General features: G+C 37.4%; 1 protein-coding gene across 1 annotated transcript in view; it reads left to right on the forward strand.

Moving 5' to 3' along the window:
* FBXL17 (F-box and leucine rich repeat protein 17) overlaps positions 1-17779 on the forward strand; it is a 481311-nt gene that overhangs the window by 127618 nt on the left and 335914 nt on the right.

Genomic DNA, 17779 nt, shown 5'->3' on the forward strand with positions numbered 1-17779 from the left:
TTAATGGTGCTGAAACATCTAAATTTCCTGGCTTCTAAACCTTTTAAAAACCTTTGAAGAGATTTATATGGTTTCTTGGATATGTAACAGTTCTTAAAAAATAATAAGGTCACTTTTTTCTTGCATACAAAAAATGTGTTTCCTAGATGTAGAAGAGAGTTGTCAGCTTTTTCTAACTATTTTTACAATCTCTTCATTCATTGGGGTTTACTTTTGGATAAAGGAAAAAGGAATTCGTTTCCCTGCCCTAATGTGGTAGCCTCCATTGGGACTTCCCCTGTACTCATGTTTTGTTAGTGTAGGCAAATATGTCTAATTGTGGGCAGGTGACCTCTAATAGCATGTTTCAGAAAATACGGGTCAGATATGTTTTGTTGTTCTCAGCTCTGCACTGCTCCTCGGGGCATCTGGCTTGGGGTAGTGGATTATGAACCAAAGCCAGAGTAGAGGGCATTTCTAATGCTGGGGTGCAGTGTGCTCCCTTTTCTTTCTGTTTCTGTGTAAGTTGCAGTCTTACGCAAGTTCATGTCCTTGCAAAGATACCAGACAAACAGCTTCACTATTTGAATAAGTTAAATATAGAATTCCCCCAGTTTGTAATAAAATATGCATGATACTATTTTAAATACTGATTTGATATGTTTCTGTAAGTTAACATGTTGGTACAGAATAAAGCAGTATATTTAGTAGTGTTGGGCCAGATCATAAGTAGGAATCAGCCTTCACTTTTAATCTTTTTTTTTTCACCATGGTTAAAAGTCATGTTCAGAGGTCTTATATCAGTCAGATGCATTCCTGGCTTGTCTCATACCATCCCAGCAGGGAAAGAGACTGAAATCCTCTTTTCTTAAAGCAGTAAAAGGGATAAAGCATGTCTAGACATTGTAGTGCGGGGTCAAGAAGGACTTAGGTCTCTAGGCCACATGAGCAAGACCAGTGTGTCCATTTGTTTGTTGAGAAAGAGAAAGGAATAGGAAGGAGGGAGGATTAGGATGGGTTGAACCTGGCTTTGAATTTTTCTCAGCCTATCCCTGCTTGAATGTTTCAGTATCAAATATAATTTAGAAAACTCAAGAGGAGAAGTAAAGTATATTGTATTAATCCAAATTGTTACTTTTTGTCTTCCTCTTCCTTACTTCTCAGTGTTCCAAGATTTCTTTATCGTTTCTTTTGCTTTTCAAGAACTACTTGTTATTTTTCAGGGTAGGCCTGCTGGCAAGAAATTCTGTAAGTTTTTCTTCATCTTTGAATGAATGTCTTGGTTTCCTATTCACTTCTGAAGGACATATTTTCTGGATATAGAATTTCAGCTTGACAATTCTTTCAGCACTTGAAAAATATTGTCCCATTTCCATCTGGTGTCCTTGGTTTCTGATGAGAAATCTGCTGTAATATTGAATTGTTTTTCACATTCCAACTATAGAGAGATTTTGCTGCTTTCAAGATTTGTTTGTCTTTAGTAGTTTGATTATGATATGTTCTGGCATGTGTTTCTTTATGTTTATTCTTTTGGGGTTCACTCATCTTTTTGAATTTGTAGGTTTATTGCTTTAACCAAATTTGGGGAAATTTCTGCCATTATTTCTTTGAGTACTGTTTTAGCTCAACATTCTTTCTCTTTTTTTTTCTGGAATACTGATGACGTGAATATTACATTTTCTGCAGTCTGTTTTCTCTGTGTTTTTCAGAGGGAGTACTTTCTATTTTTCTATCTTCCGTTTTACTGTTTTTTTCCTCTCGTCTTCATTTTGCTTTTGAGACCATCCAGTGACTTTTTTCCTTTTGATTATTTTATTTACTTTTATTTATTTTATTTACTTTTCGGTTCTAAAACTTCCATTTGGTTCTTCTTTATTTCATCTGTTTCTTTACTGAGACTTTTTTAAAAATTTGCTTCAAGAATGTCTGTACTGTACTTGTTTACTGAAGCATTTTTTATGATGTCTGATTTCACACTTTTGTCAGATAATTCCAACATCTGCATCATCATGGTGTTGGCATCTCTTGATCTTTCCCTGGGAACCTGAGGACAACACAGTGGTGAATACCCTGGATTGTCTTTTTGCCTCACACATCCCTCATTGGGTCATGGAGAAGCTAGCAACCTGGAAAAACCAGTGAACACAGGCCAAAACAAAAACAAAAACAAACCTCAGGAAAACCCTGCTGTCCTGCTGTTTCTAGCCAAAAGAAAAGTCTACATGTGTTTGTTTTATGTGTGATGCCCAGGATTTTGTTTTGTTTTGTTTTTTTTTGTTGTTGTACTTGGTGGGAAGAGTAGGATAATACATCTCATTCTGGAACCAGAAGAGAAGTGCTGGTGTGAATGTTAATCCCTGACGTGGCGAATATGAATCACGTCACTTCCTAGCTTCATACAGATAAATAATACAAACCCCCAGAAGCCATGAATACCCTGAAGATTTTTAGAAGGCAGTAAAAGTTAAATTCTATGAGTAAAAATTAAAACATGCTCAAAACTTTAAAAATTCAACTTTGAATATCAAAAATTTAGATATATTAATTTTTAAGACATGTTAGTTAAAAATTTCAAACCTGACATTAGAAGAAATCTGATAACACATAAAACAAAGTTAACTGTAATAGGTTATATTTTAATGAAAGTGACCTTATTTATGAGAAAGTTCTAATCTGATAGTCTTACCTCCATTTTTACAGAATATAAAACGTAGGTATAGAAGATTAAATAATGTGTCCAAGGTGGCCACAGTGCTGCCTAGGGCAGAGCCAGAATTTGATACCTGGATTTTTCATTCTTACCATATGTTTTGTACATTCACGTCTCTGGGCCCTTGTACCTATTGTTCTGAGTGGTCCGACCTCACCTCCATGCCTGAAATGATCTTTTAAAGGTCTCTCCTTTGTGACTTTCAAGATACCATTTGGTCCCCCCCACAAATGTGTAAACTAATTGCTTTCTCTTCTGTGATCCAAAAGCAATTTTTGCATGGCTATTTTAGCATTTATCTCATGTTATTATGGGTATCTGTGTACATTACTCCTCACCACCACTGCACATACATACATACTACACAGGGCTTTTACATACTTGATGATAAACATTTGTAAATTGAATTAAAATTAAAATCTGACTCCCAGTTAGACACTACTTTGTCATATTGCATTGCCTCCTCTAAATAGTTAATGAACTCTACAATGTTAGGTAAGGACAGATTGCCTAAGATTTCAAAAGACCAAGCCTCTTCAACTAACTAAACCAAAAATCTCATTGAACAAAGATGTTTTTCTTTTGATGCTTTAGTGTTTCTTTCTTTATGAAATTCCAGAAACTTAGTTTTCACCCAGATTAACATATAATCTTTTCTCTCTTTCACCAAATGAACCAATTTATTTGAATACAATTGTATTGAGTTTGTATTGTATGAATTCTTTACATGCATTATATTTTTTAATCCTCACACGACTCAATGGGGGTAGGTACTGCAGTAACTGAGATGAGGATATTGGGATTTGGGGAGTTAAGTATGTAGCTGGTGTGAGGTGAAATGAGTGACTCAAATCTAGTCCTTGTGACTTCAAGTCTTAACCACCTCAAGCTGTAGATTCCTGCCGGCCCATTTCTTTTTATATATGCTTATATACATAGCGTTTGCCAGATCCTGATGCACATATTTTGAAAACATGAGGAAGGGGGAGAGCTTTGTGGTAGGGGAGTAAGGGAAGGTGCAAGTTGTATGGCATCTATTCCTCATTCAACCCCTGGTACTTGGTTTTAATTCCTATGGTTAGAGGGAGAGGGCCAGAAACTGAAGAAACTGTGTATGGAGAGACAGACAGACATTGTGAGATGGTGGCCCCATCGGGGCTCAGGTGGTGAGGTTTGGGGCAGAACTGGGGCAGAGGCCACTGGTTCCACTTGTGCAGTGCTCTGGCACTCCCAGGACTAGGAACTTCGATGCCATGACACTGGAGTGATCATAAGAGGCAGGAAAAGCCTTGAGCTCTGTTGAGTGGCTCTGCTGTAAGGCACACGGAGGCAACAGGAACCAGAGCAAGTCAGCACCTGTGGGACAGCAGCTAAAGCTGAGCACTTGGGCAGGAGCGAGTCACTACTTTGGGCATCCCAGAAAAGACCATGGAGAAAACTTAGAGATGCTAATTTCCATCAGTCAGACTAGTGGGGAATTCTAGCTCCCTAATTAGGTCACTAAAAGCAAATGTGTCTCTATTTTATAATTCCATGCAAGTGAGGTCTGGGATATATTTAATTATTGTTTTCAGACAAAGTACAGGCGAGAAGCTGTGTAATACAAGCACATTATCACCATGTTGCCGAAGCCGTTGGCTTTGAGAATTCCTGGAATATATCCTTCCACTAAGCATTGCATATTTGTGTACATTTCAAGTACCTTTTAATACTGTGTTCTAGATGTATGTCTTTTTCTGCAGTCCAGTTATATGTTGGAACAGTGATTCAGTGTTTTAAATTTTTGCTTTATATTTTGGGTCTAAACTAATGAATTGGCTCTACATAGTATTATGTTTCTTAACAATTTTTTTTAAATGTACATTTCTTCAATATATAGGGGAAATATATAAACAAATTTTCAAAAATTTGTTTTTGGCTTACCCAAGCAAAGCGTATTTAGATGTATATTGTTTTATAATACATTTTCTTCTTATTGCATGGAAGAATAAAGGCCAGGGAGAAATATGGTACTATTTTTTTTTTTTTTTTTTTTGTGGTACGGGCCTCTCACTGTTGTGGCCTCTCCCGTTGCGGAGCACAGGCTCCAGTCGCGCAGGCTCAGTGGCCATGGCTCACGGGCCCAGCCGCTCTGCGGCCTGTGGGATCTTCCCAGACCGGGGCACGAACCCGTGTCCCCTGCATCGGCAGGCAGACTCTCAACCACTGTGCTACCAGGGAAGCCCATATGGTACTAATTTATATCTAATATTTTATAGGTTAAAATAATCTACATCCTATTTCTCTAAATTTTAAGAAAATTTACATTTTATTTCTTATAATTTTCTAAGCTTATTTTTTTAAACATTTATTTATTTATTTAATTTATTTATTTTTGGCTGCTCTGGGTCTTAGTTGTGGCACGCGGGACCTTTGTTGCCGCCTGCAGGATCTTTAGTTGCTGCATGTGGGCTCTTAGTTGTGGAATGTGGGATCTAGTTCCCTGAGCAGGGATCGAACCCAGGTCCCCTGCATTGTGAGCGTGGAGTCTTAACCACTGGACCACCAGGGAAGTCCCCAAGTTTTCTAAACTTATATGAGCATTATTTAGGTTAAAATAAGAAAATCAATTTTAAAAAGCCTTCTCCCATGGTTTTTTTTCCTTTTTTAGCGTTTGTTTTCTGTGATAATGGAGTATTGATGTAGAACTTTGGAAAAGAAGAACATAAAGAAAATTAAAATCACACATATAATCCCACTACCAAGAGGTAGTTAACATTTTATCTCCTCAGTTTTTTCACTCTGCTTATATACTTAATAGAATGATGTTTAAACTCCTAATAATTATATATCCTGCTTTTTCAATTATATTATATTTTCCAATTTCATTAAATGTTTTAAGAAGATATGATCTTTCATGTCCACATAGCAGTCTATCAAAAATATATACCATCATTTAACCATTATCCTAATTTTAATACATTTGGGAGGCTTCTGTGTTTTTTCATTACTACAAATACTGCTACATTGAGCATCCTGGTCCACAAATCCGTCTCTGGTCTGCTGAGCCTATTGCTAGGAAGTCCCCAGATGTGTTCTTTTTGGGTAAAAATGTGTAACACCTTTAAGACTTTTACACTTTACTTTAAATAAATGTACATAAAACTCACCTAGCACAATGCCTGGCAAATAGGCACTCAAATACTGACTTTTAACATAGAAATTCTGCAGTATACTTGTTATTTCATCCTCAGTGATTTGGTTTTTCTAGTACCTGCCTTTCCTAGATTTGACTGATTCATTCACGTATTCCATAAATGTTTAATGAGCACCTACTATCTGTCCAGCCCTGTTAAGGTATATGTTAACTTGGACTTGGGGAATGTTATGAAAATACTTAAAAACCTCCTTTGACCCCTTTTTCCTGAAGAGATGAATCTGGGTCTTGATGTTGTATACCATGAGCTTTGCCCTTTCTGAGCTTCTGATTTAAAAAAATGAAATGAAACGTATTTATACAATATACCTTTTTTTTTTTATTCTGCCAAACTGACAAGGGAAATGCCTTTTTCTCACATTCTTGTTACTTGGCATGGCTTCCTCTGTGAAGGGTAAGTGTGTGGACCAAGTGGACTAGGTCAGGGTGGGTGATGGACTCGCCATGTTACTTCTAGTTATTGTGGGAACCTTATTAAAGGAGGTGGGATTTTATAAGCTGTTTGAAATGTAAGAACGAACATTTAGTGAGCTGTGAATGCATTTGTCTGACATGATGAAAAATGTATAACCTAATTTTAGATTTTGTTTTTTGATAATAAGTTTTCTTGTTTAAAGAATGTGAAACATGAATATGTAAGAAATGTTCTATATTCATACATTAGGGTGTTCGTATGCTTTTTTTAAACAGGTGATTATTGGCTCTCACTTATGATTAAAACACGGATTGTTAGGACTTTATACCTTGGTTAGATTTTATTTATTCTGGGAAGCATTTTTCTCTTGTTAAAATATTAATCTGAAATATTTTCACAAGCACAAGTGACTTTTTGAAGGTCGTGCTCTTGCTTGTATGTATTTTCTTTTTGCAAATTATGCATCAGCCTCCCAGGGAGGAGGTGGTTCTTTGTGGTTATAGAATATTATACTTATAATAAACTAATTATATATTGATGAGTTAAATTCCTTATAATCACAGGTAAGAAACTTTGCTATTCTACTTATCATCTAAGACGTTGGATATTTAGGAGCATTACAAAGCCCAGTTTGGGTGTATATACTTTGTTGTGCTTTCCAAAGGCTTTAACAACAGTAGGAAGGTACTGTCATCTCCAAGGGCTGTTAGAGTATTGTCAAGTGAGAACATTAAAAGTAGAATCAATATACCCTTAGAAATATAAGGTTATTTGGATTACTTCCTTTTATTATCTATAATTTTAGATATATTACAAAGTACAGGTAAACTTGTTTCGTACAGTTAAACTTTTTACTTTTATTTTACTGAATGAAAGTCTCATTTAACTTAACATTTTTCCATCGATACATAACTTCAGCCTGGTGAACAAGTATAGAATAGACAATTTATGTATTGTCATTTCTGTTTCTTTTCTTTTTGTCATTTCTATTTCTAATGGCCCAGTGGTAGGTAGGTGGGACATATCATAACAGAGACTATCATTAAATGCTGCTTTATATTCTATCAAGTATAATGATAGGAATAAAAGTTAATTTTGTACAATAATGTTTGAAGTGACAGCTCCATGGAACTGGGGAAAGGAAGTGTATACATTGAGTAGTGACTAATCTTTATTAAGCACTTTGTATGGTATGTGTCCAGCACATGGGAATTCTCTTGGAATGCTCACAAGAACCCCATTAGGTTTCTATCTCATTTTCACACTTTTTGGAAAACAGATAACTTCTTTAAGGTAGTAAGCTAGTAAGATGTGGAGCTGGATTGCAACCCAGGCTGAGTTCAGTGATTTCATGCAGTCAGATAATCTTACATTTCTTTTTGAGATAAATAAAAAGTTTAATATCACTGATTTGAAATTAGTACAATAATTATATTTAAAATGCTTTCATTCCATATTATGACCAGCCAGTTAAGAAAGGTGTGACAGTGGGCATAAAAGATTCAGAAGAAACATGAGGAAAAGGAAAGGGAAGAACCAGAGAAAGGAGGTAAGGTGACAGATGGAAACACAGGAAAGGGGAGAGGACAGCAAATGTCCTGGAGAGGAAGAGATATTCAGGCAGAGGTTGGGGAAGGAAGCAGAGAATGCCCAATTATATAGAAAAGGAGAGAACCCAGATGGTTTGGAAGTCTAAGTTACCTTATAATGGTGGCTTTTCCCTTGCTTTGTGAATCTTAGCGTGCCTTTCGAAATACTAACTAGCTCTTCTGCTATTCAGAGTGCTTCCCCTGTTTTTTGTGTGTTAGCCTTCTGGGACTTAAGTTCATTTCACCCTTTGCGATGAAACCTCAATCATAGTTAGATGATTCAGAGTTCGAGTTGTGTTTCCTACTTCTGTTTTTTCCTGTTTTCTTACATAACTCATGATACATCCACACAATCAAATTTTGGTAAGTGATCTGTCTGGTGGATTTAATGTAGCCTTCAGTCATATTCTTATGATTTTCTCCTTATACTCTTTGAAATGAATCCTCAAACTAACCATATCTCTTAATTTAAAAGTTTTATTTAGGAATGAAATAAAGCTTGACAGAATGGAAGAGGCTTTATTTTCAGAGAATTAAAACATATTTTCTGTGGTGTGACCAAAGAATTAATTGTATTTTTATGAAGCAACTACTTTATTATCAATTATGTTTAAGGTCTCAAATTTAGTGCTCATATAGATTCTTTGGTTGTACTTTAAGTATATTATTATGTTCTAATGAAAAGAGTACTGGGCTCCTATGTAACCCTGTACAGATTACTTTAACTTCTCTGTTTCTTCCATTTGTAAAATGGAAATTACACCTGCCCGTTTATCTAACTGGGTGAGTGGACAGATGTATATGTGTACTAGAAAATGCTTTGTAAATATTATTGCTGAATACAACTATGGCTGTTAGGTTAGTAGATTTCTTCTTAGATTACTCCTTTCATTAATTAAAGGATGAGCAGATGCAGAATAGACTAATTGTTCTGTTTCATTTACATTACCCAAATATTATTTCAATAAAATAAAGCAGTATTCGTCAAAGAAACTTGGTCAAAATATTAAAGGAAAGTGGTTGAGTCATACCTAACTTACCATAGATCTTTTTAATAGGGACAAATATCTATGCCATTAGTTCTGGACCAATGTCTTTCCCTTTCACAATACTTTAATGCATAACTTATAAATCTCTTTTTATCAGCCAATCTGACTTTTCCAAACCCAGACTAACATTAAGCAAGACGGGATGAGCAAAAATCAGGCAAGGTCAAATAAGCAATCAAATGATCAGATCCTCATTGGACACTAATGGAATTTTAGACTTTTAGAAAATGATTAGTTATGAATCTCAATGCCCTTTGTTGACAAAAGGTCAGTTTTTATAAAATTGTGGTAAATTTTTAATGAGATTTTTAAATTACCGTGTTGGATTGTTATCTCTATAAAACTATACATAGTTCATTTTTCATATTAAGTCTCACATGAACATTTTTGCTGGAATGATAAGGGTATTATGGCTCTGATTTTTTAAAGAGCCTATTGTTAGAGATATACTGAAATATTTACTGATAAATGTGATGTTTTAGAAGTGGATGGGGCTATTAATGAAATAAGGTTGGCCATGAGTTAGTAACTGTTGAAGCTAGGTGATTGGTGAATGGAGTTGTATGTATTGTTTTTTCTACTTTTTTATATTTTTGGAATTTTTCATAATAAAAGGGTAAAACATTTTACTGTTTTGTGCTTCTGATTTGCTTAATGGAATAGTTGTATCATGCTAATTAAAAGTCAAAGTTGTATTAGTAAATATGAGTTCTTAAATAATCCTTATTTTTCTCATGATATATAAAAGCAATACATATTCTAGCTTGCTACTGAAATGATATCAGGTGTATAATGATATCAGGCATACAATAGCTTAAAATGTTTGAGAAAAATCTTATTTGTAATAATTGAGTATAATTTTTAGTTATATTTTTGTCTTCTTTCTACATGTACTATGTAATTATGGCATATATATAGAAAGTAGTAATTCACTGACTACTGCAAATGATTATATTAGTGATCACACCTATAATAAATGTTTTTTCTTATATCTTTATTGGAATATAATTGCTTTACAATCTTGTGTTAGTTTCTGCTGTACAACAAAGTGAATCAGCTATATGTATACATATATCCCATATCCCCTCCCTCTTGAGCCTCCCTCCCACCCACCCTCCTTATCCTGCCCCTCTAGATGGTCACAAAGCATCGAGCTGATCTCCCTGTGCTATACAGCAGCTTCCCATTAGCTATCCATTTTAAATTTGGTGGTGTATATATGTCAGTGCTACTCTCTCACTTCATTCCATCTTCCTCTCCCTCCTCCCCTAACCCCACCATATCCTCAAGTCTGTCCTCTACGTCTGCGTCTTTATTCCTGCTCTGACACTAGGTTCATCAGTACCGTTTTTTTAGATTCCATATATGTGCGTTAGCATACGGTATTTGTTTTTCTCTTTCTGACTTACTTCACTCTGTGTGACAGACTCTAGGTCCATCCACTTCATTACAAATCACTTAATTTTGTTCCTTTTTATGGCTGAGTAATGTTCCATTGTACATATGTGCCACATCTTCTTTATCACACTTGTAATAAATGTTTAACATTTACTCTTCTCACTAGATTGTAAGGGCAGCCTGTCTTAATCATTGTATGTAACACAGTGCTTGGCACATAGTATTTGCTCAGTAAATATTGTTGTCTGACCATAGTTTAAAAGAAAACTATTTCTGTTTATATAACATTATTTTAGATTTCTTTCTAAAATTTACTAACGATATGAAAATTTTATTACATAAAGAGCATAGTGAAAAGGTCTTAATGAAATGATTTATAAAGTGAATCTGTACCAAGTGTTTTGTCTCCATATTTAGCTATTTCCTTTGATATGATCAGTACCAATTTGTTTTGTGTTTTTGTTATACTACTTCAAAGGAGGGGACTTTCTAGTGCATTAATTGTAAGTGTACACTACACCCTGTGAAAAATAATACAGAAAAACAAAGGAAGGTGAAAATGAAAAAGAATTTTTTCATAGAGTTTGAAGACTCCACTAAAGCAATGGAGAAATTTTGTGTTCCATTTTAAAGCTCCTACAAGTATAATGTATGGTTACTTGGTATCTAAGTAAAATTTCTTCATTTGGGACTTTTATCATCACAGTACTTCACATAGTACTTCTTTGTCTGTTGTTAGACGTGGATGCTTTCCGACTCTGGCACGTGCCTAGGCCTCACTGAGGTACCCATCTGTGTGGTATGCTGCTGTTCACGTGGGGGCGGGGACCTGCTGCAGCCATAGTCCACTGGCAGCCTCTCTGAGGCCAGAATACCCCTGTAGCTTGTCCTGGGTACACCTGCTGGGTTTTGAAGTACAACTTACCCTTTATCACCCTTCCGTTAGAGTCTTCAATGAATGGCTCCATCAATTATGTGCCTGCCGGAACTCAAGGAGACCTTACAGTTTTTTAATCCCTATATTACTCATGTTACCAATAAAATAGATTACCTCCCTCCCTCCCTCCCATATCAAGTCATAACCATTCTGCCAGGCTTTCAACCCTCCATAGTCTAGTCACCTCTTCAAACTTGGTTTCAGATCTAGTCAGAAGGTCCTGGGAAACTGAACTAAACTAGACTGGGATGCAGTACACAGGCTAAAATATTCCCAGGGATCTCGCTAGTAGTCGTGGCAGCTATACTTGTTCATATCCCAACCTGTCTCCTCTCTGCTCTCTGTACCTCATCTTCATACTGCACTAGTACTTGACATGAGGCATCGTGCATATCGTAGGTACTCAAATGTTTGTTGAACTAAAGGGATTTAAGAGACCGAGCAACTCTGAGTGAAATAAGCCCTTTACTATAAATGTGCTTTCTTCAGTTTTGAAGGTATTGCTGATTCTAGCCGTTGACAACTGGGGTCACTTCTCTTCTGCTTTCCTAAACCAATAGGGGATACTTAGACAACCAAACTCTACTCCAGCTGACTTCTGCCCAGAAACATACGACTCTTCTAGTCTGATGAATTTTGCTGAACTGGAACACATGGAAATGTTTTTGCCCTTCAGTTATAAAGCTCAGTAATGAGGTTAGCATTCTTCCTGGAAAATTCTTTAGGAAGTAGACTCACTATGTCCTTGATCCCTGTTGCTCTTTGTCCTTGGTGGTGGAAAGAAGGCCTTGAATTGGTCCTAAAGTCCTAAGTGAGATTAGGTAGTCACCCTGCTAATTTCCTCCCATTCGTTTTCCAGTTCACTCCAGAATCAAAGTGCTGCTGTTTCTTTCTTTGAAAGCTGTATATCCCATTCTTAGCCATGGCTTCTTTGTGGCACTTGGAACCAATAAGATCAACAGATCAAATTTTCTTAGCATTAAAAAGGACTTGTTGGGCTTCCCTGGTGGCGCAGTGGTTGAGAGTCCGCCTGCTGATGCAGGGGACACGGGTTCGTGCCCCGGTCTGGGAAGATCCCACATGCCGCAGAGTGGCTGGGCCTGTGAGCCATGGCCACTGATCCTGCGCGTCCGGAGCCTGTGCTCCGCAATGGGAGAGGCCCGCGTACCACACACACACACAACATCGAAAACAAGGCATTAACATGCATCAAGACAGGACTTCATTCATTCACTCCTTTTCATTTTGGAGCCCCTGTTGTGTGCCAGGCCCTGTGCCAAGCACTGAGCTTAGCGCAGTGAATGGGATAGGTGGGGAGACCACCACTTAGTGAGCAAGGGTAGGGGGTGGTGGGGTGATGAAAACAGGTGGAAGAGTTAGGGAGGAGTCAGATTACGCAGGGCCTGGTAGGTTATAGAGGAGTTGGGATTTTATTCTTGGTGTAATTGGTACCATTGGAGCATTTTGAATGGCAGACTGACACGATCAGATTCACACTTAAAAAGATCACTGTGGCTTGATGGGTGGAGAACAGATTTGCGGGCTCAAGAGTGGCAGAAAGAGGTCCAGTGTGCAAGCTATTGAAAATGTCCAGGAGAAGGAGGACATGTCTTGGACCATGGTGGTCTGTGGTATCAGTACAGATGGCAAAGAGATAGCCCCATGTATACCCAGGGTCATCTTCAGTACTAATATTTGGAGGGTCTAGTTAGTTGTGAATGTTAGATTTAGTTATGGGACTGTTTCTGGATTGATTTCATAAGACTCTTTAAGAGAACTTATTAAAAGTATATATTTCTGGGGCTTCCCTGGTGGCGCAGTGGTTGAGAGTCCGCCTGCCGATGCAGGGGACACCGGTTCGTGCCCTGGTCCGGGAAGATCCCACATGCTGCGGAGCGGCTGGGCCCGTGAGCCATGGCTGCTGAGCCTGCGCATCCGGAGCCTGTGCTCCACAACGGGAGAGGCCACAAGAGTGAGAGGCCTGTCTACAGCAAAAAAAAAAAAAAAAAAAAAAAAAGTATATATTTCTGGGTCCTGAATTAGTAGGTTTGGGGTGAAGTCTAGAGAAAATTTTTTTCTGAACAAGGTCACTAAATAATTTTATATTATTTAGGACACTCATGTAGGATTACACAGAACAATTCTTTGATGCCAGCAGTATAAAAATGTCCAAAGATTGCTCTACCTTTTTAGAGTTAATACTACAAATTCCTTTCCTCCCCAGATATGCTAGCATCATTTCCAAAAGTTAATCTTTCAGTGCAGATTACAAAACCCTTTTCATTGACTCAGTCTTACTCTGATAAAGATAGATCTCTCCTCCCATGTTCCAAGAAAACTTTGTCTTAAAATAAGAATAAATTGCATCTCTTTATTTAGAATCCTGAAATTTTTGTAAAAGCTTCTCCCATCCTTATTTTCTTATTCTTTAATTTTAATCCTTTTTAGGTGAAAGCGCTTTCCTGGATTATCAGGTTCTACTTAACGTGGTTTTATAATTCACTACCGTTAATCCAGCTTCTTCAACACTTCTGAATTAGACTACTCCAGCCCTCTCCTATGCTTTCCTCTTTTGGGAGGGTTCTCAGGATATACAGGACTATCACGGCATTGGCAGCACACCTGGTCTACCTGTAGGAGATGAAAAAAGTAATCAAGGGAAGCACTTCTCTTCAGAAAATTGTTTAAAAAGTTAGACCTACTGTGCCTTGATCCTTTTCACTTTACTTCTCTGGGGCTAAAGGGAGGGCCTTAAATTTGCTTTTGAGTGGAATTAGCACCATGAAATGAATCACAACCTAGTGTGTATAAGTTAAAGGGCATGGGTTTCAAAACCTAAAAGACCAAAGTTTAAAGCCCCACTTTGCCACCTGCTAGTGATTTGATTTTGGGGAAGTCAATCTCTAATAGGCTTATTTTAGTCACCTGTTAAATGGGGAGAATGTTGCCTCTTGAGGCTATTATGAGCATCTCCTGTGATGCATAGAGAGGACTTAGCTTGGCACACAGTAAGGCCTTAGTAAATATAGCCATTTTATTATCTACTCTCTCTTAAACTCTTTAGCTACTAGTACCCCAAACCTCAACAGAGTGAGCTGTGTCCAGAGACTGAATCCCTAGATTCAACAATTCAAAAAAAATTTTGTAAACAATAACTCTCCAAGCAAAATTAGTGACCCTGTACTGCTCACCTTCTGTTCTTTCTCTTTCTTCTAGCCCAGAATAGTTTAGTCATGTATGAACACTTCAAACACAGTGGCTATTACATTTGCCCCGTTTTAGAATTTTCTAGGCCTATTGTTTCTACCTCCTGGAGAGGTTTCTCTCTTGTAGCCACATTTGATCTCCCAAGAAACCACCCTCAAAGGATTTCTGAGTGCAGCTTTCAAGAGCTTATGAGAACTAACATTTTCCTTTTCCCTCTGCCCCCTGTGTTTCTGGTTTTCATTTGCTTAGGGTTTAGCAACTAGAGAAGGCCCCCTTAAGGTTCACAAATGGAAGCTCTACAGGAATCTTTGTGTGTGTTTATATTATTGAGGCTTTTCATGGTTCTTGTGACTCTGAAGGCACAATAGACATTCCCTATCACCAGGGCTTTTCCACCTTGTAACACTAAATGCACTTGCATGCTTTTCATGCCGCTATAAAAGTATAGGCTGGCTTTTAGAATGCCAGCTTAAGGAGACGGTCTTCTCTACGTCTGTCATATGAAGAGATGACCCTATTGAATCTGAGGTTCATCCTCTTTATCTCCATCACAGCTTTGACTAAAAGATCAAAATCTGCTTTGCAAGCTGATCTCATTCCCCCCTGATTTTCCGATACTACTTTCCAAATCCTGAGCCACATTTCTCTTTGCATACGAATTCTTTTCTTCTGCCTGCTTTTCCCACAGTCTGTGAGTAAGTAAGATCCTTCAAAATCAAACCGTTACAGGTGTCTTTGCAACAAATAGCACTGGGGCAATTCATATGCAAAAAAAAAAAAAAATGAACCTTTCACCTTACTTCACACTATTCACAAAAATCAACTCCAAGAGCACCATAGACCTAAATGTTAGAGCTAAGACCACCGTTAAGGAAATGAAAAGACAAGGCACAGAATGGAAGAGAATATTTGTGAAACAAGAATCTGATAGAGGACTTGTATTCAAGTTATATAAAGAACTCTTACAACTTAAGAAGAAAACAACCCGATTTTGAAAATGTGTGAAAAATTAAGCTTATACTTATCACATGACTAGTAATTCCACTCCTAGATATTTACACAAGAGAAATGAAACATAATGCCCATACCAAGACTTGTATGTGAATGATCACAGAAGCATTATTTATCAAAGCTCCAAACTGGAAACAATTAAAATGTTTATCAACCAGTAAACAGATAAACAAAATGTAGTATAGCCCTACAGTGCAATTCTACTCAGCAATAAAATGAGCCAACTATTTATACATGTAACACCAAGGATGAATCTCAAAAACATTACACTAGTGAAAGAAGCTAGATACAAAAGACTACTTATGATAGAACTCTATATGAAGTTTCTAGAAAAGGCAGGTATGGATGTGTAAAGCATGGTTGTCTAGCGGTGGGAGCTGTGATTGAACATATGGGCATAAGGGATAAAGGGAATTTTGGGGGTGGTGCGATGCAAGTGTTCTACAACTGGATCCTGGTGTTGGTTGCACAACTGTTTAAGTTTAAGTCCTTTTATTAAGTCTCCTGAAACACATCTAAGCCTACTAAGAGTGTTTCTATACTCCAAGGACTTACTCTGGTCTTGTTTGGCTTATAGGACTCTGTTGATGCTGGAGGCTCCTCCGAGCTCTCTTATTCTGATTCCTTGAGCTGAAAGAGAAAGACCCACCAAGCACATTTTAATACCTTTTTTTCTTCTCTCTGAAAGCTCTAACCCCTTGGACTTGAGCTTTCTTGTGTCCTTAATCCTTATCTGAATTCCTCTTCCCCCTTTTGAAGGTGGACCTAGGAGAGGCCTGATGTTAGAGTGAGATTAGGCAGGGTTATTTAACCAAATGGCCATAGTTATTTAACCTTTGTTCTCTCTCATCTTCCCCGCCCACCCCACTTTTTAATAGAAGTTTGTTTTCACTAAAGCTTCAGGCAGTTTTAGTGCCTTAAGTATTCTTTGTTAACATAATGTTTTTAGAAAGCTGAGTGTCAGGAAGGCCCATTTTTAATTTATCAATGGCACCCTTACTCTTAATCTGCTGAAGCATACTTTACTTTTGAGGGCAGAATTAATCTTTTATCAGACGTACCATGGATGCTGTTGGTTTCATTATTTTAGGAAAATGTTCTTGGGTTGTTTCAGAATTAATGCTACCCACATATGTTTATTTTCCAATATCTATTCAGAATAGATAAGGAAGATACAAAGTAAGAGTCACCCATATTAAATTTAATGCAAAGGAGATGCAAGTCACTGCTATTTGAAAAACTAACAGTGATGTTTAACTTGTTGATTTCATCTTGACTGTGAAGAAAGTGAATCTGAAATTAAGCCTATGATAGAGAATATTTGGACCTTCTTTAATAAGCTACAACTTTGTGGAACAGTGAAGAAAATGTTAGCACAATTATAAGAAGATAATTTTATACATGGAAAGTTTTTGGAGGTTGAGGGAGACAAAAAAGGAATTTCAATCTGCCCTTTGTTTAAAGCAGGGCCATGTAGAAATGCCAAAAGCTGTCAGTGTAACTTCTTTGCAGCTCTGGGGCCTCAAGTTTTCACATCCCTAAGAGTCTCTTAGGGGCTTGTTAAAAATACAGATCCTTGGGCCACACCCCTTTTGGCTCTGAGATTTTACTAAACTCCTCAGGGGATTCTAATATGTATAACATTAGGTAAGGTTCTTCAGAGAATCGGAATTAGTATGAGGTGTGTGTGTGTGTGTGTGTGTGTGTGTGTGTGTGTGTGTGTTTGTAAAAGAGATTATTGTAAGGAATTGGCTCATGTAACTATGGAGGCTGAGAAGTCCCCAAATCGGCAATCTGGAGACCAAGGAAAGCTGATGGTGTGCTTCTAGTCTGAGTGTGAATGCATAGGAACCAGGAGAGCCTATAAGTTCCAGTCCAAGTTTGAGTCTAAAGGTAGGAAACTGGTGTCTCAACTTGAAGACAAGGCAGAGAGAGAGAAAGAGAGAGAGAGAGAGAGAGCAAATTTTCCTTCACTCAACCTTTTTGTTCCATTCAGACCTTCAACGGATTGGATGTGACTAAGGTTGAGTGGTCACCTTGGGGAGAGCAATCTGCTTTACACAGTCTACTGTTTTAAATGTTAATCTCATCCAGAAACACCCTCAGACATACCCAGAATAATGTTTAATCAAATATCTGGGTGCCTCGTGGTGTAGTCAGGGTGACACATAAAATTAACCATCACACCATCCAAATCTGAGGAATTTGAAGCAGTAAGGGACAAAACCAGATTTCTTGGAAGAAACACTTGTAGGGAGAAACCTTATAAAGAGACCATTGTTGCACTT

The sequence above is a fragment of the Neophocaena asiaeorientalis genome, unplaced genomic scaffold, assembly GCF_003031525.2.
Source record: "Neophocaena asiaeorientalis asiaeorientalis breed wild unplaced genomic scaffold, Neophocaena_asiaeorientalis_V1.1 scaffold26, whole genome shotgun sequence".
Taxonomy (NCBI): Eukaryota; Metazoa; Chordata; class Mammalia; order Artiodactyla; family Phocoenidae; genus Neophocaena; species Neophocaena asiaeorientalis.